The 18,142-nt window shown below is 32.6% G+C and overlaps 1 protein-coding gene across 3 annotated transcripts in view; it reads left to right on the forward strand.

Moving 5' to 3' along the window:
- Nucleotides 1-18,142, forward strand: part of AGO3 (argonaute RISC catalytic component 3) — a 109,530-nt gene that overhangs the window by 36,793 nt on the left and 54,595 nt on the right. Inside the window, exon 7 of one of the 3 annotated variants that reach the window (XM_032495920.1) lies at nt 3,365-3,457. The exons of the other annotated variants lie outside the window; for them this stretch is intronic. The gene's annotated coding sequence lies outside the window, so the exon portion shown is untranslated. The remainder of the gene's footprint in view (nt 1-3,364; nt 3,458-18,142) is intronic. 3 annotated transcript variants of the gene reach the window in all.

An 18,142-nucleotide genomic window follows, 5' to 3' on the forward strand; every position in this document is an offset into this window, starting at 1 on the left:
CTTAGTTCTCTGATTTTCTGTTTTCTCACGCCTTAATTTCTATTTTAAGCTTTATAAATTTTTTCTTCTACTTTTCTTCAGTTAATTTAGTTGTGTTTCCTAACTTTTTGAACTATATTAGTAATTCATTTACTTCAATTTTTTTAATTGAAAAACATGTTTAAAACAATGAATTTTCTTCTGATCACTGTTTTAGCTATGTTCCAAAGCTTCTAATATGTAGTTTTTATTACATTCTAGAAACACCACAAATTTTACTTATTTCCCCTGTTATCCAAATGTTGTTTGAGAAACTTTTTAAATTTTCAGATTGAAGATCTTTTTGTTTTCTGATTCTATTATAAGTTTCTAGTTTCATTGTGTTGTTAATCAGAGAATGTGGTTTGTATTTCTACTTTTAGAATTTGTTGAGACTTTTTTTTTATAGCCTAATATGCAGTCAGTTTTTGTGAAATTTCAATAGCTATTTGAAAGTAAGGTATATTCAGTTACTAGGGTACAGTTAAATGAATATCCATCAGCACTTCCATTTTTATTATATTGTTTAAGTCATTTATTTCCTTATTTATTTTAGTTTACTTGTCTCAGAATGGGAGAAATAAATTTAAACATCCTATTGTTTTTCTGTCTCTTTCTCCTTATATTTCCTGTAATTTCTGCTTTCTTAATGTTGCTGCTATATTATTGGGAGCATATGTTTACCTATCTGTTTTCTTCATTGTGAATTGTACTCTTTACAATGATAAAGTGATTTTTTGTTTTGTTTTGTTTTGGGCCAAAAGTCTACATTGTCTTACAAAATGCTCCACCTAACAAAATGCTCCAATCCATGTGGTTTGTTTTCTGTGCTTTTTATAAAAGCTAATTCTGATATTATGAAGGTTTTTTTCCTACCAGTAGTTACTTTTATACCAGATGATATAATATTAATCTTTCTCTCTCTTTAAAGCAGTGTCTTTGGCTTTCCTTAATGAGTGACAATTAGATTAACTTTATTATCTTCCTGCCCTTCTTCCGTCCCTCTCCTTTATTAACTAGTTTTAGCCAATATAGCATTATTTTATTGTTCTTTATAATTTTGCTTAAATTTTTACTACCTGACTTTCAACTTTGACTCCTATTACTATATGTGCAGTGAGTTTATTCTACTTTTTATGTTTTTTCTGTCATCCATTTATTTGTACATAGTGCTATTCCTGTGTTTTTTGATCACGTAACAGTTACTTTCCGTGCTGTCACTTGTATGTTCATTTTTTTTTTACCTTAAATCTCCAATTATATGTATCAGCTGGCTTAAAGTCCTTTTACTGAAATTTTTTCTGTCATCTCTTGGATGTATTTTGTCCGTAAGTTGTTACTTCAGGAAGGGCTCATATAGTAAGAGTTGAGTTTTTGTGTATTGAAAACCACTTGTTTATAGGCTTGTTCCTGAAGGGCTGCTTGGCTAGACATAAAATTACTGGCTCTCACTTTCTTGAGTTTCTCATTAGATATTTTTCTACTGTCTTCTGACAATCAATGTTCAGTAGAGAAGTATGATGTCAGTTCGAGGGTTTTTTTCCCTAGAAGGGACCTGCTTTTTTGTTTTGTTTTGTTTTTTTGTCTGGTTACTGAAAGTATTTTTTACAATTATTTTACTAGTTTTTTTTTTCCTCTGTGTTGACCTTTTTGGGTCAGTTTTGTTTAAAATGTGGGATTACTTTTCAAAATGTAGATTCAACTCTTTTATCTTTTTATTTTAATGTGTCATTTTATGTCTTTAAAAACAAATTTTATCCTATTTGCTCTTTACTGTGCCTTCTGTGGTATAATTTTTACCATTTGCCCACTGTAGTTTAGTCTAATTTTTTAATTAAAAAAAATCTTTTTCTTCTATTTCTTTCATGAGTTCTGCAGTGCTTACTTATTTCATTTCCTTCTCTCTCTGTCTTTTTTTCATCTCCTTCTCTTGATTGTCTCTTCCCTGAGTTCTTAAATTTCTACTGAGATCTTTCTTTAAAGCTGCATTAAGAATTTTTGAATTCATGTTGAAAAGTAATGTTATAATTTTTATCTACTTTGTGGTGGAATTTTCTGTTGAGTTGTTTTTTGTTTTGGTTTTTTGTTTTGTTTTGCTTTTGTCAGGGATGCTGTGCTGCTTTTTAAAATTTTCTAAATGGTGTCTTTTTATGGATACTTACCACTTTTGTCATTCTTATTTGAATGAGATGAGTTTTCCAAAATCACCTATTAGAAGAGACTGGAGTGGGAGGGGGAAGTGGGATAGGACATTAGGAGCAAGGTAGTTTTCCAGATTTCTCTGCTCAAGGCTTCTGTCCTCTTATTCTGATGGGTTCTTTCTTTAAAATATAGCCACATCTCCTTTGCCTCTCAGTAATTCCATGTTTAAGCAGCTTCTGTTACAAGGTGATACAGCTCCTGCCTTAAAGTGCCTACTCAAATGTTAACAATTACAGGATTTGTGAAGGATATATGATAGTTCTTTATACTATTCTTTTAACTTTTTCTCCAAGTTTAAAATTACAGGAGAAAAATGCATGCCTTAGTTTTAAAAGGGTAGTCAGTCTGAGATTTGTCACTTCTAGTTCACCCTCCACTCACTGTCATGACTTTTTCTACACCTCCTTTCTCAGCTTCCTTCTGCGATTCTCCCATTCAAACTCAGTTCTAAACATTGCAGTTCCCACTTAGGATGGGACCCTGTTTCTGGGAGTGAAACTGCTCTTCCTCCAGTAGGATCCTTTCATACTTCATGTCTTTCTCCCTTGCATAGGCTCTGCTAGTCCCAAGTAAAAGTACTTTTGTTTTGGGCCATATTTACTTAGAATTTGGCATTTTCAGGTTTTTATTATCTCCTAGGTTCATTGAAGATGTAGGGTTTTTTTCTTTTCTCTCTCTTTTTTTACATTCTTTTTGTTGCTCTGCATTGAGTTCTAGGAGGAAAGTAGGAAATTTTGAAAATAAATTGCTGGTATTTACCTACTGGAACTTAAAGTTCATCTTTGGATACTATTAAAAAATAATTTATAAATAATCTGTCAAAGAAATCACAAAGAAAATTTTAAATATTCGGAACTGAAAGATAATGAAAATAGTACATATCAGAATTGGTATGATTAGCTAAAGCAATGCTCAGAGAGAATATAAAACCTTAAATGCCTATTAGAAAAGAAAAGCATAAGACCTATGCATTCTTCTTAATAATTTAGAAAATAACATAATTAAATGCAAAGAAAAGTAGAAGGAAATAAGAGTTAAAAACAGAAATTAATAAAATAGAAAACAAATTTACCTCTATCCTGTAGGTAGAGAGACTTCAAAGATTTTTAAGAAGGATAGTGACATGATCATATTTGTTTTCCAGAAAGAGACCTCTGGCAGCAGTGTGGAGAATAGATAGAGGAGAAAAAACTAATCTGAGAAGCCAGTTAGGAGGCTTTTTCAATCACTAGTTCAGGTAAGAGATGGTGATGGTCTAATGTGGGATGGAGAGGAAGGAACATATTACAAAGGTTAAGTTGTAAAAATAGGCTTAAGAACCATGTCCAGAAAAAAACTTTGGGTATAATTACTGGTACATGGAACTGATTGGAAATGAATAGACCAGAAGGTTTACTAGATTATTGAAAGGATTGTTTTTTGGAAATAAAAGTATAAACTTACTGTATTACTCCAATTCAACCAGAGAAGCAGAACCAGTAGGAGATAAATAGATTGAGCTTTCACAGTTGTAGGGGCTAGCTAATCAGGTCTGAAACCCTTAGGGTAGACTGTCAAGAAGGGCAGACTAGAACTCATGGGCATGGGCTGAAGCTGCTGTCCGTAGAAGGAAGTTATTCTCCTTGGGGATACCTCAGCCCTTTATCAAGACCTTTCAGCTGACTGAATGAGGCCCACCCAAATTACCCAGGATAATCTCTGTTACTTAAAGTCAACTGATACGGACTGTAATTACATCTATAAAATACCTTCATAGTAATATCTAGATTAGTGTTTGGTTGAATAACTGGCAACTAGTAACCTAGTCAAATTGGCATATTAAAAATAAAAAATTTTGGAAAAACATACCTGGCCTGCAAAATTCTGTGATTATTCAGTCTTTCAAACAACCTTCATAGTTCCAAACCTTCAGGCTCAGTGACTATGCTGTATTAGAAACTAGTTTTCAAGGACATACTTATCAACATACATTCAGAATGTACTTATGCCAAGTATGAATTACAATGTTGAGTATGGGAGGTAGATCTGCTGTGGCTAGTTAGTTGGCAGTATATACCGTGTATAAATAGATCAAATGTTAATATGCCTAAAGCTTGAGGATTCTATGGAACATATGGGTAGAGTCATCTAGTATGTAGTTGGAAATGCAGGTATGAAAATCTGTAGTGGTAAGAGCTAAAAGTAAAAGTTTTGGGACTCCTTAGAATATAAATCCATATTTGAAACTCTGGAAATGGAAAGACTTCTTTAGAAATAGTATTTAGATTGAAAACAGGAATGAGAAGTATAGAGTCATAGGGAATACTAGAATTTAAGGAAGGAAGAGGAACCAGTGAGCAATGAATGATTATTACAGGCAGTATGAGAGTCAAAAAATGATGTCAAGGAAACCAAGAGAGGAAACATATTCAAAGAGTAGGTCATTTCACAGTTAAGCAGTGGGAACTTTTCCAGTAAAATCAAGAAAGACAAGGATGTCAGTACTGTGATATTTAGTCACTATTGTGTTTGCTAACTTCTGTTCTTCTTACAGGTTTTAGTCTACATGTTACTTCCTTGAGAAGCAATATTTAATACCCTTCTCCCCCATATCCAGCCATCCCCCAGATCTGACTTATGTATTTCTCTTATGTATTCCCATAGCACAGCGTACTCCCCCTGTAATAGCATGTGTCACCCTGAATTATAAATATTATTCTGTGTCTCCTATCAGAATGAAAGCTCCATGAAGCTAGAGACTATCCATCTTATTCATCAGTATGGGTACCCTCCATGCCTGGCACAACTCTTGGTCATATTAAGCTAAGAATGAATGAATAAAACCAAGAACACGGAGGAGGAACATTCCAAATGAGCCTGGAAAGTTTGAAAAATATTTGTAGAAATGAATGACGTTTTAACTGAGCTTTACGAAATATGATGAGTCAAGAGTTTGGATTGAAAAGGAGATACGTAGGAAAAAAAAGATTTCTGAGAAGTCTCTAAAATGTAAAACTTTATTGAAAGATGTAAGTGAAAATCTAAATGAAAGAAATATATTAGTTTTATTGAGAAGACTCAGTTTGATAAGATATCAGTTCTCCCAAAATTAATCAATAAATGCAATTTTAAGTAAAATCCCAGTAGGACATAGAGTGAAACTTGATAAGTCAGTATTAAGATTTATTTTTTTAAAAATGGAAAAATAAATGACCACGAAAAGTCAATGTAATTTTAAGGAAGAATAAAGAGGAAGGAACTACCTTCCTTATTTTAAAACTGTAACAATTATACCACACTTCCTTAACTGCAGGGACAGACAGATTAATGAAGCAAATACAAAGCCTAGAAACAAGCCATGTGTGTGTGTGTGTGTGTGTGTGTGTATAAGTGTGTATAAACTTTGTTATTAAGTTGGCATTTCAGATCACTGAAGAAAGAGTGAAATATTTAATGAATGGTGTTTATACAGTTGTTAACTATATGAAAAAAATATACCCATCTCACATCATATCCCAAATTTATTTCTAGGTGAATTATAATCTAAAATTTAAAGCAAAACTTTGAAGTTCTTTCAGAGAAAAAATAAGAGACTATCTCTAATATTGAACAAAATGTAACATGTATAAAAATACTGATAAACTTGGCTGCATCAAAATTTAAAACTTGTTTTTTATTAAAAGACACATAAAGTTAAAACGCTTGGAGAATATTTACAGCACATATAACCAAGAGCTTTACAGACTCTAAGGAGATTGGTAAAAAAACAGATAGTTCACAAAAGAGGAAAACCTAATGGCCAATGAACACATGAAAATCAGATTCTCAAATTCATTAGTAATCAGGAAAATGCAAAAAAAATCAATAAGGTACCATTTCATACTGATCAGATTTGTAAAAATTTTTAAGTCTTGTATCCAGTGTTGGTGAGGATGAAGTAAAAAGAAACTCTCACACACTGTTAATAGGAGTATGATTTGATATAGCTACTTTGGAGAGCAGTTTTTAATACCTAGAAAAGAAGTAAAGATGAAATCAAACATCTTAAAACCCTTAATATACTGTACATATATTCTGCACATGTGCCGGAGGCATTATTTGTAATAGAAAATTGGGAACAGCCTGATTCCTGTCAGTAGCAGAATAAGTAAACATTTGAATGAGTACATAAATTGTTACATCGTGGTGTACTATATAACAGTTAAATGAACCAGATCTACATATATCAACATGGATTATTACTGAAAACAATGTTGGGATGAGCAAAGGGTATGTTACTATTTATATAAATTTAAAACAACAAAAGTATATCCTGCATACATACAAATGCTGTAAAATTATCAAAACATAGATGAGGCAAATACACATCAGTTTCAGAATAGTAGTTCCCTTTAGGAAGAAAGAGGAAAGAAGAGTGGAATAAATTGGTTGGGGTAGGGAGAAGAGATAGACTAAAAGGCTGCATGTTTCAAGAAAAATGTGAAAGCATGTTTGTGTGAACAAAGTATGTAGATAACTAGTTGCCATTGTGATGCAAAGAAATCAAAAGGTAGGATTTTTTTTTAAAGATTTGTAGTATCTTAATGAAATGAAAATAAAGCCTAAAATTTTAAATGGGTTTATTAAAGTTGATAGTATGTACTGTTGCTGTGAAAAATAGTGAGGGAAAATATTGCACTGACCACCTTACCTATTTATATTGCCTTTTTTATTTGTGTAATTTTGATTTTGCAACCCTTGCCCTCGGTATATTGCACGGAACAAAACAGCCTTTATTGAACTTAAAATCTACTGGAAAAGATTAGTATTAAACAGTATAATGAGTACAGCAAAGAAGTACTGAGTCCAGTGAGACCATATAACAAAGGAATCCATTCTGGTCTCAGTGTTTGAGGAACATTTCTCTTAGGAAGTGACAGATGGGAGCTCGGTGAAATTTGGGATGGAGATGAGTATGGAAGAGTACTTTAAGAAAGCAAGCAATTTAATTCTAATTGCATGACTTAAATCGTGTCTTCAAAATGATTGTTTTCACGGTATTTAATATCCTAACTCTCAACTATGTAATTAAAGTTACTGAATTTTACCAATCTAAGATACAAAAAAATTTTTTTCCCATTTCATCATCTCTGAAATTGGGAGATGTCTTACAGTGGATGGTTATCACAATTTAATAAGCAAATTTCTCTTTTAGGATGTATGAAATATTGATGTACCTTATCATCACTAGCATTTTAGAGTCAATAAAATGCAGAATATTTTTTCAGTTTAGCCTGCTTTTAGGCCTAACTCATTGGCAACATGCATTTTGTTGTTGTAATTATGCATTTTCAGAGCATTAGAGTGAATCTGGCATTTATTAGATGTATCTCCCTGAAGATATTTTTGTTTACCACTCATGTCCCAGGTAGAATGCTAAGCATTTTACATTAATTATAGTCAGCCCTCATTACCTGGGTTCTGTGGATACTGAGGGCCGACTGTACTATGCCATTTTATGTGAGGGACTTGAGCATCCACTGATTTTTTTGATATCTGAAGGGGATCTTGGAACCAATCTCCCACAAGATACCAAGAGACAACTGTATCTCGTATGAACTTCATCACAGTTGTTTGAGTTAGGTCATACCCCCAACTGAAGTTTAGAGAGAGAAAATCTCTAAACTTTCCCTCTCTAAAGTGATTTTTCTCTTTCTAAAGGTCACATAGTTTATATTCCATATTTATATTAATTTATATGTGCTATAACCTATTAAATGTGTATTTAAATATAACCATAGTTTATATTTGAGGTTCAGTAGTTTATATTTAAATGATAGAGGTCAGCTTCTCCAATTCCAAAGCTTATGCCCTTACTATTCACAGCTCTTTACTGCATTCTTAAAGAAGCAACATTCCTGGCAGACAAATCTCAGACCCAGGAAAGAGAAATGTTATTTTATTTTTATTTACTCTCTTGTGCTTTTAAGTAAAAAATAGCTTTCTATAAAACATTCACTATGTATTTTGCTGCTAGAAGGAAGTAGTCAGAACATATAAGTGGTTGTAGAATTTAGTAATTGTAATTTATGCTGCTTAAGAGTCAAAAGTTCACACTGAATATGCTTCCTTTGCAAGGAAAACAGATTTCTAGTAAGTAATTTATTAATCACAATATAAATATTGCTTGCTTCGTATGCTTGTCTTGAGTTCAGGTATAAGATCCCTAAGGTTAAGAAATAATTTGATGTTTAAAATATTCAAATTAGTCCTCAGAAGTAGATCAAAGCAGAACATTCCTTTAGGGTAAAATGAGAGTCTGATTTCAGGCAGCAGGGCAGGAACTTTATCAACACTGGTCAAGCTAGGCGAAGTAAAGATCTCAGTACCAGGCTTAGCCAGTCTATCCTCGCATTAGAAAAATAGTATAATGGCAGCAGGAGTTCCAGTAATAGTCTTTGTCAAATCTTTTTCTTGATTCACAGTGTTTCAAGTCTTGTGAATATGCCCTTCATATTTGATGCACAAGGGTCCTCTTGCTATCTGTATCCCTTCCATTCCCCCCTTCTTTTTTTTAATGTTAAGAAGCTTCATGAGAAAAGGGTACACAGGAGGCAAATTTTTGATGCGTTTCACATTGGAAAAGGTATCAGCAAACCTAAATGAAAGTTTAGCTGGGTTTCTGTGCTGGAAATAATCTTCCTTTGTAAATTTGAAAGTGGCGCTCTATTTTTTAAATAGCTTTAGTGAGGTTTTGTCTCCCTTGTTTTACTTTACTTTCTGATAAATTCACTCACCTTCATCTTCTAACCTTCTTTTCACTTTTTCATTTTTGCTATTATTTTTAAAAATTTTATGTATATATATATATATATTTAATTGAACTATAGTCAGTTTACAATGTTGTGTCAATTTCTGGTGTACAGCATAAAGCTAAAGTGAACATACATATATTCATTTTCATATTCTTTTTCACCATAGGTTACTACAAGGTATTGAATATAGTTCCTGTGCTATACAGTATGAACTTTATGTTTTTTAATTTCTAATCATTTTTTATTCCTTGAATGTTATTTTATTATAGCATACTATTTTTTTAAATAGAGATATAGTAGATTTACAATATTGTGTTAATTTCTGGTATACAGCATTGTGATTCATTTATATATATATATATATATTCCTTTTCATTAGAGGCTATTACAAGGTATTGAATACAGTAGGACCTTGTTGTTTATCTCTTTATATGTAGTAGTTAGTATCTGCAAATCCTGAACTCCCAATTTATACCTCCCCAATTGCTTCCCCCCACTAACTATTGTTTGTTTTCTATGTCTGTGAATCTGTCTCTTTTGCCAATCAATTCATTTGTCTTTTTTTTTTTTTAAGATTCCACATATAAATGATGTCATATGGTATTTTTCTTCCTCTTTCTGGCTTACTTCACTTAGTATGATGATGTCCAGGTCCATCCATGTTGCTGCAAATGGCATTATTTCATTCTTTTTTATGGTTGAGTAGTCATCCATTGTGTATGTGTACCACAACTTCTTTATCCAGTCACCTGTCGAAGGACATTACGTTGCTTCCATGTCTTGGCTATTGTAAATAGTGCTGCTGTAAACACTGGATGCCTGTATCTTTTCAAATTAGAGTTTGCTCCAGATATATGCCCAGGAGTGGGCTTGCTGGACTGTATGGTAAGTCTATTTTTAGTTTTTTTCAGGAATCTCCGTGCTGTTTTCCATAGTGGCTGCACCAAATTGCATTTCCACCAACAGTGTAGGAGGATTTCCTTTTCTCCACACCCTCTCCAACATTTATCATGTCTGGACTTTTTGATGATGGCCATTCTGACTGGTGTGAGGTGATCCCTCATTGTATTTTTGATTTGCATTTCTCTGATAATTAGCGATACTGAGCATTTTTTTCATGTGCCTATTGGCTATTTGTATGTCTTCATCAGAGAAATGTTTGTTTAGGTCTTCTGCCCATTTTTTGATTGGGTTGTTTGTTTTTTTTTTATTGAGTTGTATGAGCTGTTTGTGTATTCTGGAAATTAAGTCACATCGTTTGCAAATACTCTCTCCCATTCCATAGATTGGCTTTTCTTTTGATTTATGGTTTCCTTTGCTGTGCAAAAGATTGTAAGTTTAATTAGGTCTGGGTTTTTTTGCTTTTATTTCAGTTGCCTCTATCGACTATTCTAGGAGAACATTGCTACAATTGTATCAGAGAATGTTTTTGCCTGTGTTCTCTTCTAGGAGGTTTATGATGTCTTGTCTTTTCTAATTTTTTGAGGTGAAAGTGTGATAATTAGGTTTGTTTATTTTTTAACAGGGAGGTACTGGGGATTGAACCCAAGACCTCATTCATGCTAAGCACACACTCTACCTCTGAGCCATACCCTCCTCCTGGGGTATTTTGTCTTATATTTAAGGCTTTAAGCCATTTTGAGTTTTTTTTTTTTTGAGTATGGTGTGAGGAAGTGTTCTAATTTCATTGATTTACATGCAGCTGTCCTGCTTTCTCAACACCACTTGCCAAAGAGACTGTCTTTTCTCTGTTGTATATTCTTGCCTCCTTTGTCGAAGATTAATTGACTGTAGGTGTGTGGGTTTATTTCTGGGTTCTCTATTCTGTTACATTGATCCATATGTCTGTTTTTGTGCCGTTATCTATAGCGTACTATTCTTGTTTCATATATGGTAGTAGCCTCTCTGAGCTCACTGAGAATAATTTATTTTGGAGTTTTCTTTCTCTTGCAGGAGCTTATGCTCTTTTTTTTTGTTTGTTTTGGTCTCTTCTATTTTGGAGGCTTTCCCCAAAAATATAGTATCCTTGATTATTTATTCATGATGCAGTGGGAGTCTAAAACACTGACTAGATACTCTGAGTGCATCAGTGGGGCCTGTTGACTTTGAGCTTTATCATAGCATAATTTCAGTGGTTTAATATTGGGTTACTAATATTATGGATAATATTTGTATCCTTAGGTCTTTATTCTTGCCTTCAAATTACCCAAAGATGAGTCTTCCAAACTCCTGCCTGAAGAATAGTAGTTTCATTGCCTGCATTCTGGAAGCCAGGTTAGGGATACTGGCTTGGGAATTGTCTGCACTCAGTATTTAATATTTATGGTGATTTAATTTCTTGTTTGGCATACAGTCCTGTGCCCTCAACTGTACCTGACATCCTCTCTCCAAAAAGTCTTTTACTTTTTCCAGAAAACAGACCTACAGATTATGCCAGGATGAAGAAGGGGCAGTTGTTCAGCAATATGGATGGAGCTGGACAAGGGATCTAGGACTCTACCTGCTTCTCGAACAGCTTTCCTCTTTATTTTTCTGCACTACCCTCATACTTTTAGCACCAGTTTCAGAGGTACCTAGTACTGCCATTTCTCATGCCTTTTGAGGATTCTGTAGTGTAAATGCAGTTGATTCTTATCTTTCCAAACATAGCTGGACTGGGATTTCATTTTCTTGGATCTGTTGTGTCAGTCACAACTTGTCCATTTGCTTTTCATCAGCTACAATGCTGATGCCTTTGTTTTCTGTTCTCCTTTCCTTCTAGGTTTATGTCTTCCTTTTTTTAAAATTTGTTACCATAGTTATAGTGGAGTTTGGGGAAGGATGAAATGAGCTGCTTGTGGTTCATCTGCTATCTTAACCCAGGATCTGTTCTTAAAAGACAGGCTTTATCTAGTTCATCTCTAAATTCCAATCCAGAGAGGAGTTCCTGATATAGTAGGTACTTGATGAATGTTTAGATGAATGATTAAGTCTTGTTTTATATCTGTAAACTCAGTTGGTAACAAGTTTGTGCTGGAAGCCTAATTTCTTGCCACCTGGACCTCTCAGTAGGGCTTATTAAGTGTCCTCATGATGTTGTAGCTAGCTTCCTCTGTAACAGGTAATCCATGACAGAGCAAAGCAGAAGCTGTAATGACATTAAGGCCTAGCAAAGTTACATTCTGCCATTTTTGTAATATCCTGTTAATTATACAAGTCAGTTATATTCAGTGTAGGAGAGACTTACACAAAGGTGTGAATCCCATGAGGCCAGGCTTATTATCAGGGAACATCTTGGAGGCAGGCTACCACACAAAATTTCTGTCTTAATCTAGAGAAGAACAAATTAAACCCAAAATAAGTAGAAGGTAAGAAATGATAATCAAATCAAAAATTAATTAAGTAAAAAAATAGTACAGAAAAATGAATGACACAAAAAAGTTGGTTCTTTTTAAAAAAAAAAAGTTAATAAAATTAATTAACTCCTAGCAAAACTAATCAAGAAAAACAGAAAAAACAGATTACTAGCATCAGGAATGAAAGAGGGGGTTATCACTAAAGGTTCTTTAGTTTTGAAAGATTAGTAAGGGAATGTTAGAAACAATGTTATATCAATTAATTTGATAACCTAAACACAACTTTACAAAAATTGGCTTAAAGAAAATTGGTTGTACTAGCCTCATACCTACTAAGAAAATTTAACTCATAATCTTTTCTAACAAAGAAAACTCCAGTCCCAAATGATTTCACTGGTGATTTTTATCTAACATTTAGAGAAAAATAATACCAATCTTTTACAAATTGTTTCAGAAAACAGAAGAAGAGGAAAGGCTTTTCAACGTAATTTTATGAGGCTAGTATACTCCTGAATCTGACACCTGACAAAAACAATACAATCCTCTCAACAGACAGAAGTTCCTTGACACATTTTAACATTTTCATGATAAAAATTTACAACAAACTAGCAATAAAAGGAAACTTTTTCAGCCTGGTCAAAGCATCTAGAAAAACTTACAGGCATTGTCATACTAAATGATAAAAAGAGTGAATGCTTTTGCTTAAGATTAAGAACAAGTCAAGGATACTGGCTCTCACTATTTCTATCCAACATTGTGCTGGTATTTCAAGAAAAATAAAGGCATAATGTTGTAAAGGAAGTAATATGACTATCTCTGTTTGCAGGAGACATGCTTGTCTACATAAAAAATCCTGAGAAATCTACCCTCTCCCCCAGAAAACCCTACTAGAATTAATAGATGAATTTAGCAAGATCACAAGACACTACTTGTATATGCAAAACATAATACTAGCAATATAATAAGAAATAGTACCAGCATTCAACAATAGGAAAAATGAAAAACATATGTACCATTTTTAATAATATACAAAAACGTAGTATTTAGGAATAGATTTAAAGAGAGACATTTAAGGCCTCTACCCTGAAGACTACAAAGCTAAGAAGGATAAGGAAGATACAAGTAAACAGAGATACCATATACTTGGCCCAGTGGACCCAAATTGTTTCAATATCCATTATCATCCCCAGGTTGATCTGTGTACTCAACATAATCTGAAAATCTCATCAGACTTCTTAAAAAATACATAAATTGGCAAGCTGATTCTAAGATTTATATGGAAATGCAAAAAAACCTAGAATAGCCAAAATCATTTTGAAGAGGAACAGAGTTAGAGGCTTTATAATACCTGATTTCAAGATGTGCTGTAAACTACAGTAATCGAAACTGTGATATTGGGGTTATAGATGGACATATAAATCAAGTTTCCAAATAACTGTATATACTACACTTAGTCAAAAGGCTAAGGAGCGATTAAAATAGACACGGAAGTAGACCCACTCATGTGGTTGATTGATACTTAACAAAGAGGCCAAGATAATTCACGGGGGAAAGAATAGTCTTCTCAGTAAATGATGCTAGAACAACTGGGTATTTGTATGAAAAAAAAAAAATTAACTGCTGTTTCACACCATACTCAAAAATTCAAACTATATCACAGGCAAAAACATAAAAGCTAAAACTTAAAAAAAAGGAAAGATATGTATGTCCTTGAAGTAGACAAAGATTTCCTAATACGTTGGAAACCTCATCTAAATGAAAACCCTCTCAACACTGTTAAGAAGATGAAAAGGTAAGCTACCTGCTGGGAGAAAATATTTACGTAACACATCTGAACAAAAAACTTGTATCCAGAATATATGAAAAACTTGCTAACTCACAGACAATTTTAAAAAGTGGTCAAAAGCAGATATTTCACAGAAGAATATGGGAATGGCCGATAAGCACTTGCAAAGATGCTGAACATCAATGGTCATCTGAAAAATGCAGATAAGAACCACAGTGAGATATCACTTCGCATCCATTAGATTGACTAATTTAAAAAGACTGGCAATATCAGGTGTTCTCAAGGATATGGAGCAATTAAAAATGGTAGGAGTGTAAAACTGTACAACCACTTTGAAAAATATTTTGGCAGATTCTTTTAAATTTAAACATTTTCTTGCTGTGTGTCCCAACAATTCTATTTTTAGAACCTTCTCCAAGAAAAATGAAAACATAGTTCCATGCAAAGATTTGTGCATGTATATTTACATGTTCATAATAACTAGGAATTAGAAACAACCCAAATGCCCAGCAACAGGTGAACTGAGAAACAAGTTATGATTTATTTATACAATGAAGGACTACCCAGCAATTAAAAAAACTAACTACTGATTTATACAATGGTATGGATGAATCTCAATTAAGATGTGCAAAAGAAGCTAGATGAAATGGTATGTATAGTATAATTCCATTTATATGGAATTCTAGAATCATTTAATCTATTATGAAAGGAATCAGATAAGTGGTTGCCTGGGGCAGATGTGAAAGGAATTGATTACATACAGACAGGAAAGTACTTTCTGGGGCAATGACATGTTCTGTCTTAATTGGGGTGGTAATAGCATAGATGTATATACATTTGTCAAAATCGTTGAATTTTACAATTAAAATGCATTTTATTATATGTGAGTTATACCTCAGATTGTTTTTTAAGTGAAATATCACTACACATCCACCAGAAGAGCTAATATTCAAGTCTAACAATACCAACAATGAAAATTTGGTACAACAGTGACTCTTACATGCTGCTTGTGAGAGGGTCATTTGTTAAAAGCACTTTGGAGGAGTTTGGCATTATCTAGTGAAGTTAGAAGTACACATCCTTCATGACTCATAAATTCTCCTAGATAATCGTCTTTTCTACTAGAGAAATATATGTGTGTGTGCATCAGAAAGACCATCTATAAGATTATTCATAAAGTTAATCCTAGTAACCAAAGGAAAGTACCAGTACAAACTGTCCACCAACATTAGAGTGGATAAATTGTTTCGTCAATAAAGTTTTTAGGCAGAACAATGAAAATGAAGAAACTAGTTACATTTAATACAGATGAGTTAGAAACAATCTTTAGCAAAAGTCTCAAAAAAGATTACATGCTTTATGTTTCCAGTTACGTAAAGTTTAAGAACTAGGAAAACTAAATTGTGGTACTTTGTGAACTGTACTTATGTTGTAATTCTATTAAGAAAAGGAAATGACCACCATCCTTTTGGTTACCTTAAGAAGAAAGAGAGGAAGTTAAAGTTGGGAAGGGGCTAGGGAAGAAGCTTCTAGGATACTAGCAGTATTTGGTTCTTGATATGAATGTTGGTTATGTGGATATTCACTTTATAATTTAAGTGACACATTTATGTTTTATACACCAATAAATATGTGATATTTTATATTAAAAATAGAAAAAAATCCTTTAATCAGTATCTCCAGAGTATTATGTTAATAATATTTTGCTAGGTGATAATAGGAAATGCAAAGATGTTTAACATGACCTCCAAAGTGCTCACTATTACCATAAAGAGGCAATGTGTAATAAGTGGTCTTAATTTCTGCTCTTACACCTTCAGGCATGGAAGTACTTATAAAATTGAGGCACATAACTCAAGAGGTTAAAGTATGAGTGTGGTTATGTTTTTAACAGGATCTAACATTATTTACTGCTTTATTTTATACTCTTATTTTGGACCTAGACTCATTTCGTACATGTAGTCCTAGTTACCTTAAATATGGCAAATATTTATTATTTTCTTTTTTCTCATGTTATTTTACTTGTGTCCTAACAGAAATTTTTAGTTTTGACACAGTGAAAAGCAAACTCAAGAATCCTAATGTCTTCTTCATGGACCATTCTCCTGTACAGTGTCTTTGAGTTAGTTTACATTGACAAAATGATTTTGCCAAGAATTAAAATCTTAGTAGATAGTGGACAAAAGACATGAGTAAACAATTCTTCAAAAAAGAGAAAAAGAGCTCTGATGAACTCCTGCCATTTTCTGGGCATAAATAGGTACCTTACATTAAATGCTGGACCTAAAATTAAAATCTATTTCATTTTCAAACTTACCCTTTTCTTGTTATTTTAATACGGCTTACCATGAAAAGAATAAAATAAACCTAGTTTAAAAAAACAACATGTGACAGTAAGTTACGAAAGATTAAAGGATCCATTTCCAACAGTGACAAAATTTTTTATCAGTGAATAAATCTATTAAAAGATATGTGAGTTATAAGATATAGCATAAAACCTTAATGAAATTGGAGTGACATTAATAAATTATGTTCATGAATTGAAAGACTAGCCCACTAGTATTCCAGTCTAGTTTCGTAAATTATTTTGCCCTAATTGGATATTATACATGTCTAGATACTGGCAATCTAAGTAGTTGGTAATATTTCATTTTCTACCAAACTCATCTCAAGTTTTTTATTTCTTAATTTTATTTATCTCAATTCTAACGCTTGCCCATTAGTTTTAATTATATAACCTAGTACAAATTTATCTAATTTGATAAATGATTATTTAGGTTGTTTCCTTTCTTTTTATTATTAAAAATAGTGCATCAGCCTTCTTATTCATGTCACTTTAACAGATATGGAATTTTTCTAGAGTATATATTCCAATAGAGTCAAACTGTTAGTTTGAAAATTATGGTCGTCTTCAAACTTACTTTAAATTACCATTTGCTCCTAACTGCATCAGTTTATATTCCTGCAGTCCATATGAGAGCTTTCATTCTTCATTCTTCTTTTGGCTTGTTGTCAGTTTGTGTTACCAGTCTTGAAATTTTTTGCCTATCTTGACTCGTGTAAAAATGATAGCTCAGTATAGTTTTTATGTATATTTCCTTAATTACAAATAAGATAATTAGTGAAAATTTGTTTTTGACATTTAGATTTTCTCTTCTATGAAATGCCAAGTCATATCTTTTGCCATTTTTATTGTATTATCTTGATTTGTAGGAACTCATTACATATTATGGATAATAATCATTTGTTACATGTATTACACATATCCAATCTATAGCCTGGTTTTGTTTTGGGGTTTTTTTGGCTTTGTTTATGATATCTTTTATATTTTGTTTAAATTCTTTCTTGCCTCCAAATCATAAAGATGTTCTATATTTTCCTCTAAATGTTTGTTTTTCTTTTCATATTTAGTTCTCTGGATAAGAATTTGTTTTTATATATGGTATAAGGTACGCTTTCAAGTCTATTTTGCTGGTCAGTGTTTTTGTTCCCACAGTCTCTTGACTTGAATAGGATTATAACAAATCTTGATGAATGATAGATAAGATTTCATTCTTTAAAACTGTCTTGGTTATTCTTGTTTCATTGCTCTTTCATTTTAATTTTAGTATCAACTTCTTAAGTTCCAGAGGTCAAGGGGGTTATATCTTGTTGGTATTTTGATTGAAATTGCTTTGAATTTGCAGATTAATTTATGTAATTAATTTTTAATTACATTAAAAAGGTAGATTACTTCATTTATTTAGCTCTTGTGTAGTAGTGAAGATACCTGTTACTTCTATAGGTCTTATACATCTTTTGTTTAGATTTCATCCCAAGTGTCTTATGTTTTTTGCTGTGATATTAAATGGTATTTTTAGCTAATTTTTTTTTTTGGAGGGGCAGGTAATTTGGTTTATTTATTTATTCATTGATGGAGGTACTGAGGATTGAACCCAGGATCTTGTGCATGCTAAGCATGCACCCTACCGCTGAGCTATACCCTCCCCTCAAGTGATATCTTTTCTTAATTACATTTTAAGTTGATT

This window comes from Camelus ferus, chromosome 13 (assembly GCF_009834535.1).
Source record: "Camelus ferus isolate YT-003-E chromosome 13, BCGSAC_Cfer_1.0, whole genome shotgun sequence".
In the NCBI taxonomy this organism is placed as follows: Eukaryota; Metazoa; Chordata; class Mammalia; order Artiodactyla; family Camelidae; genus Camelus; species Camelus ferus.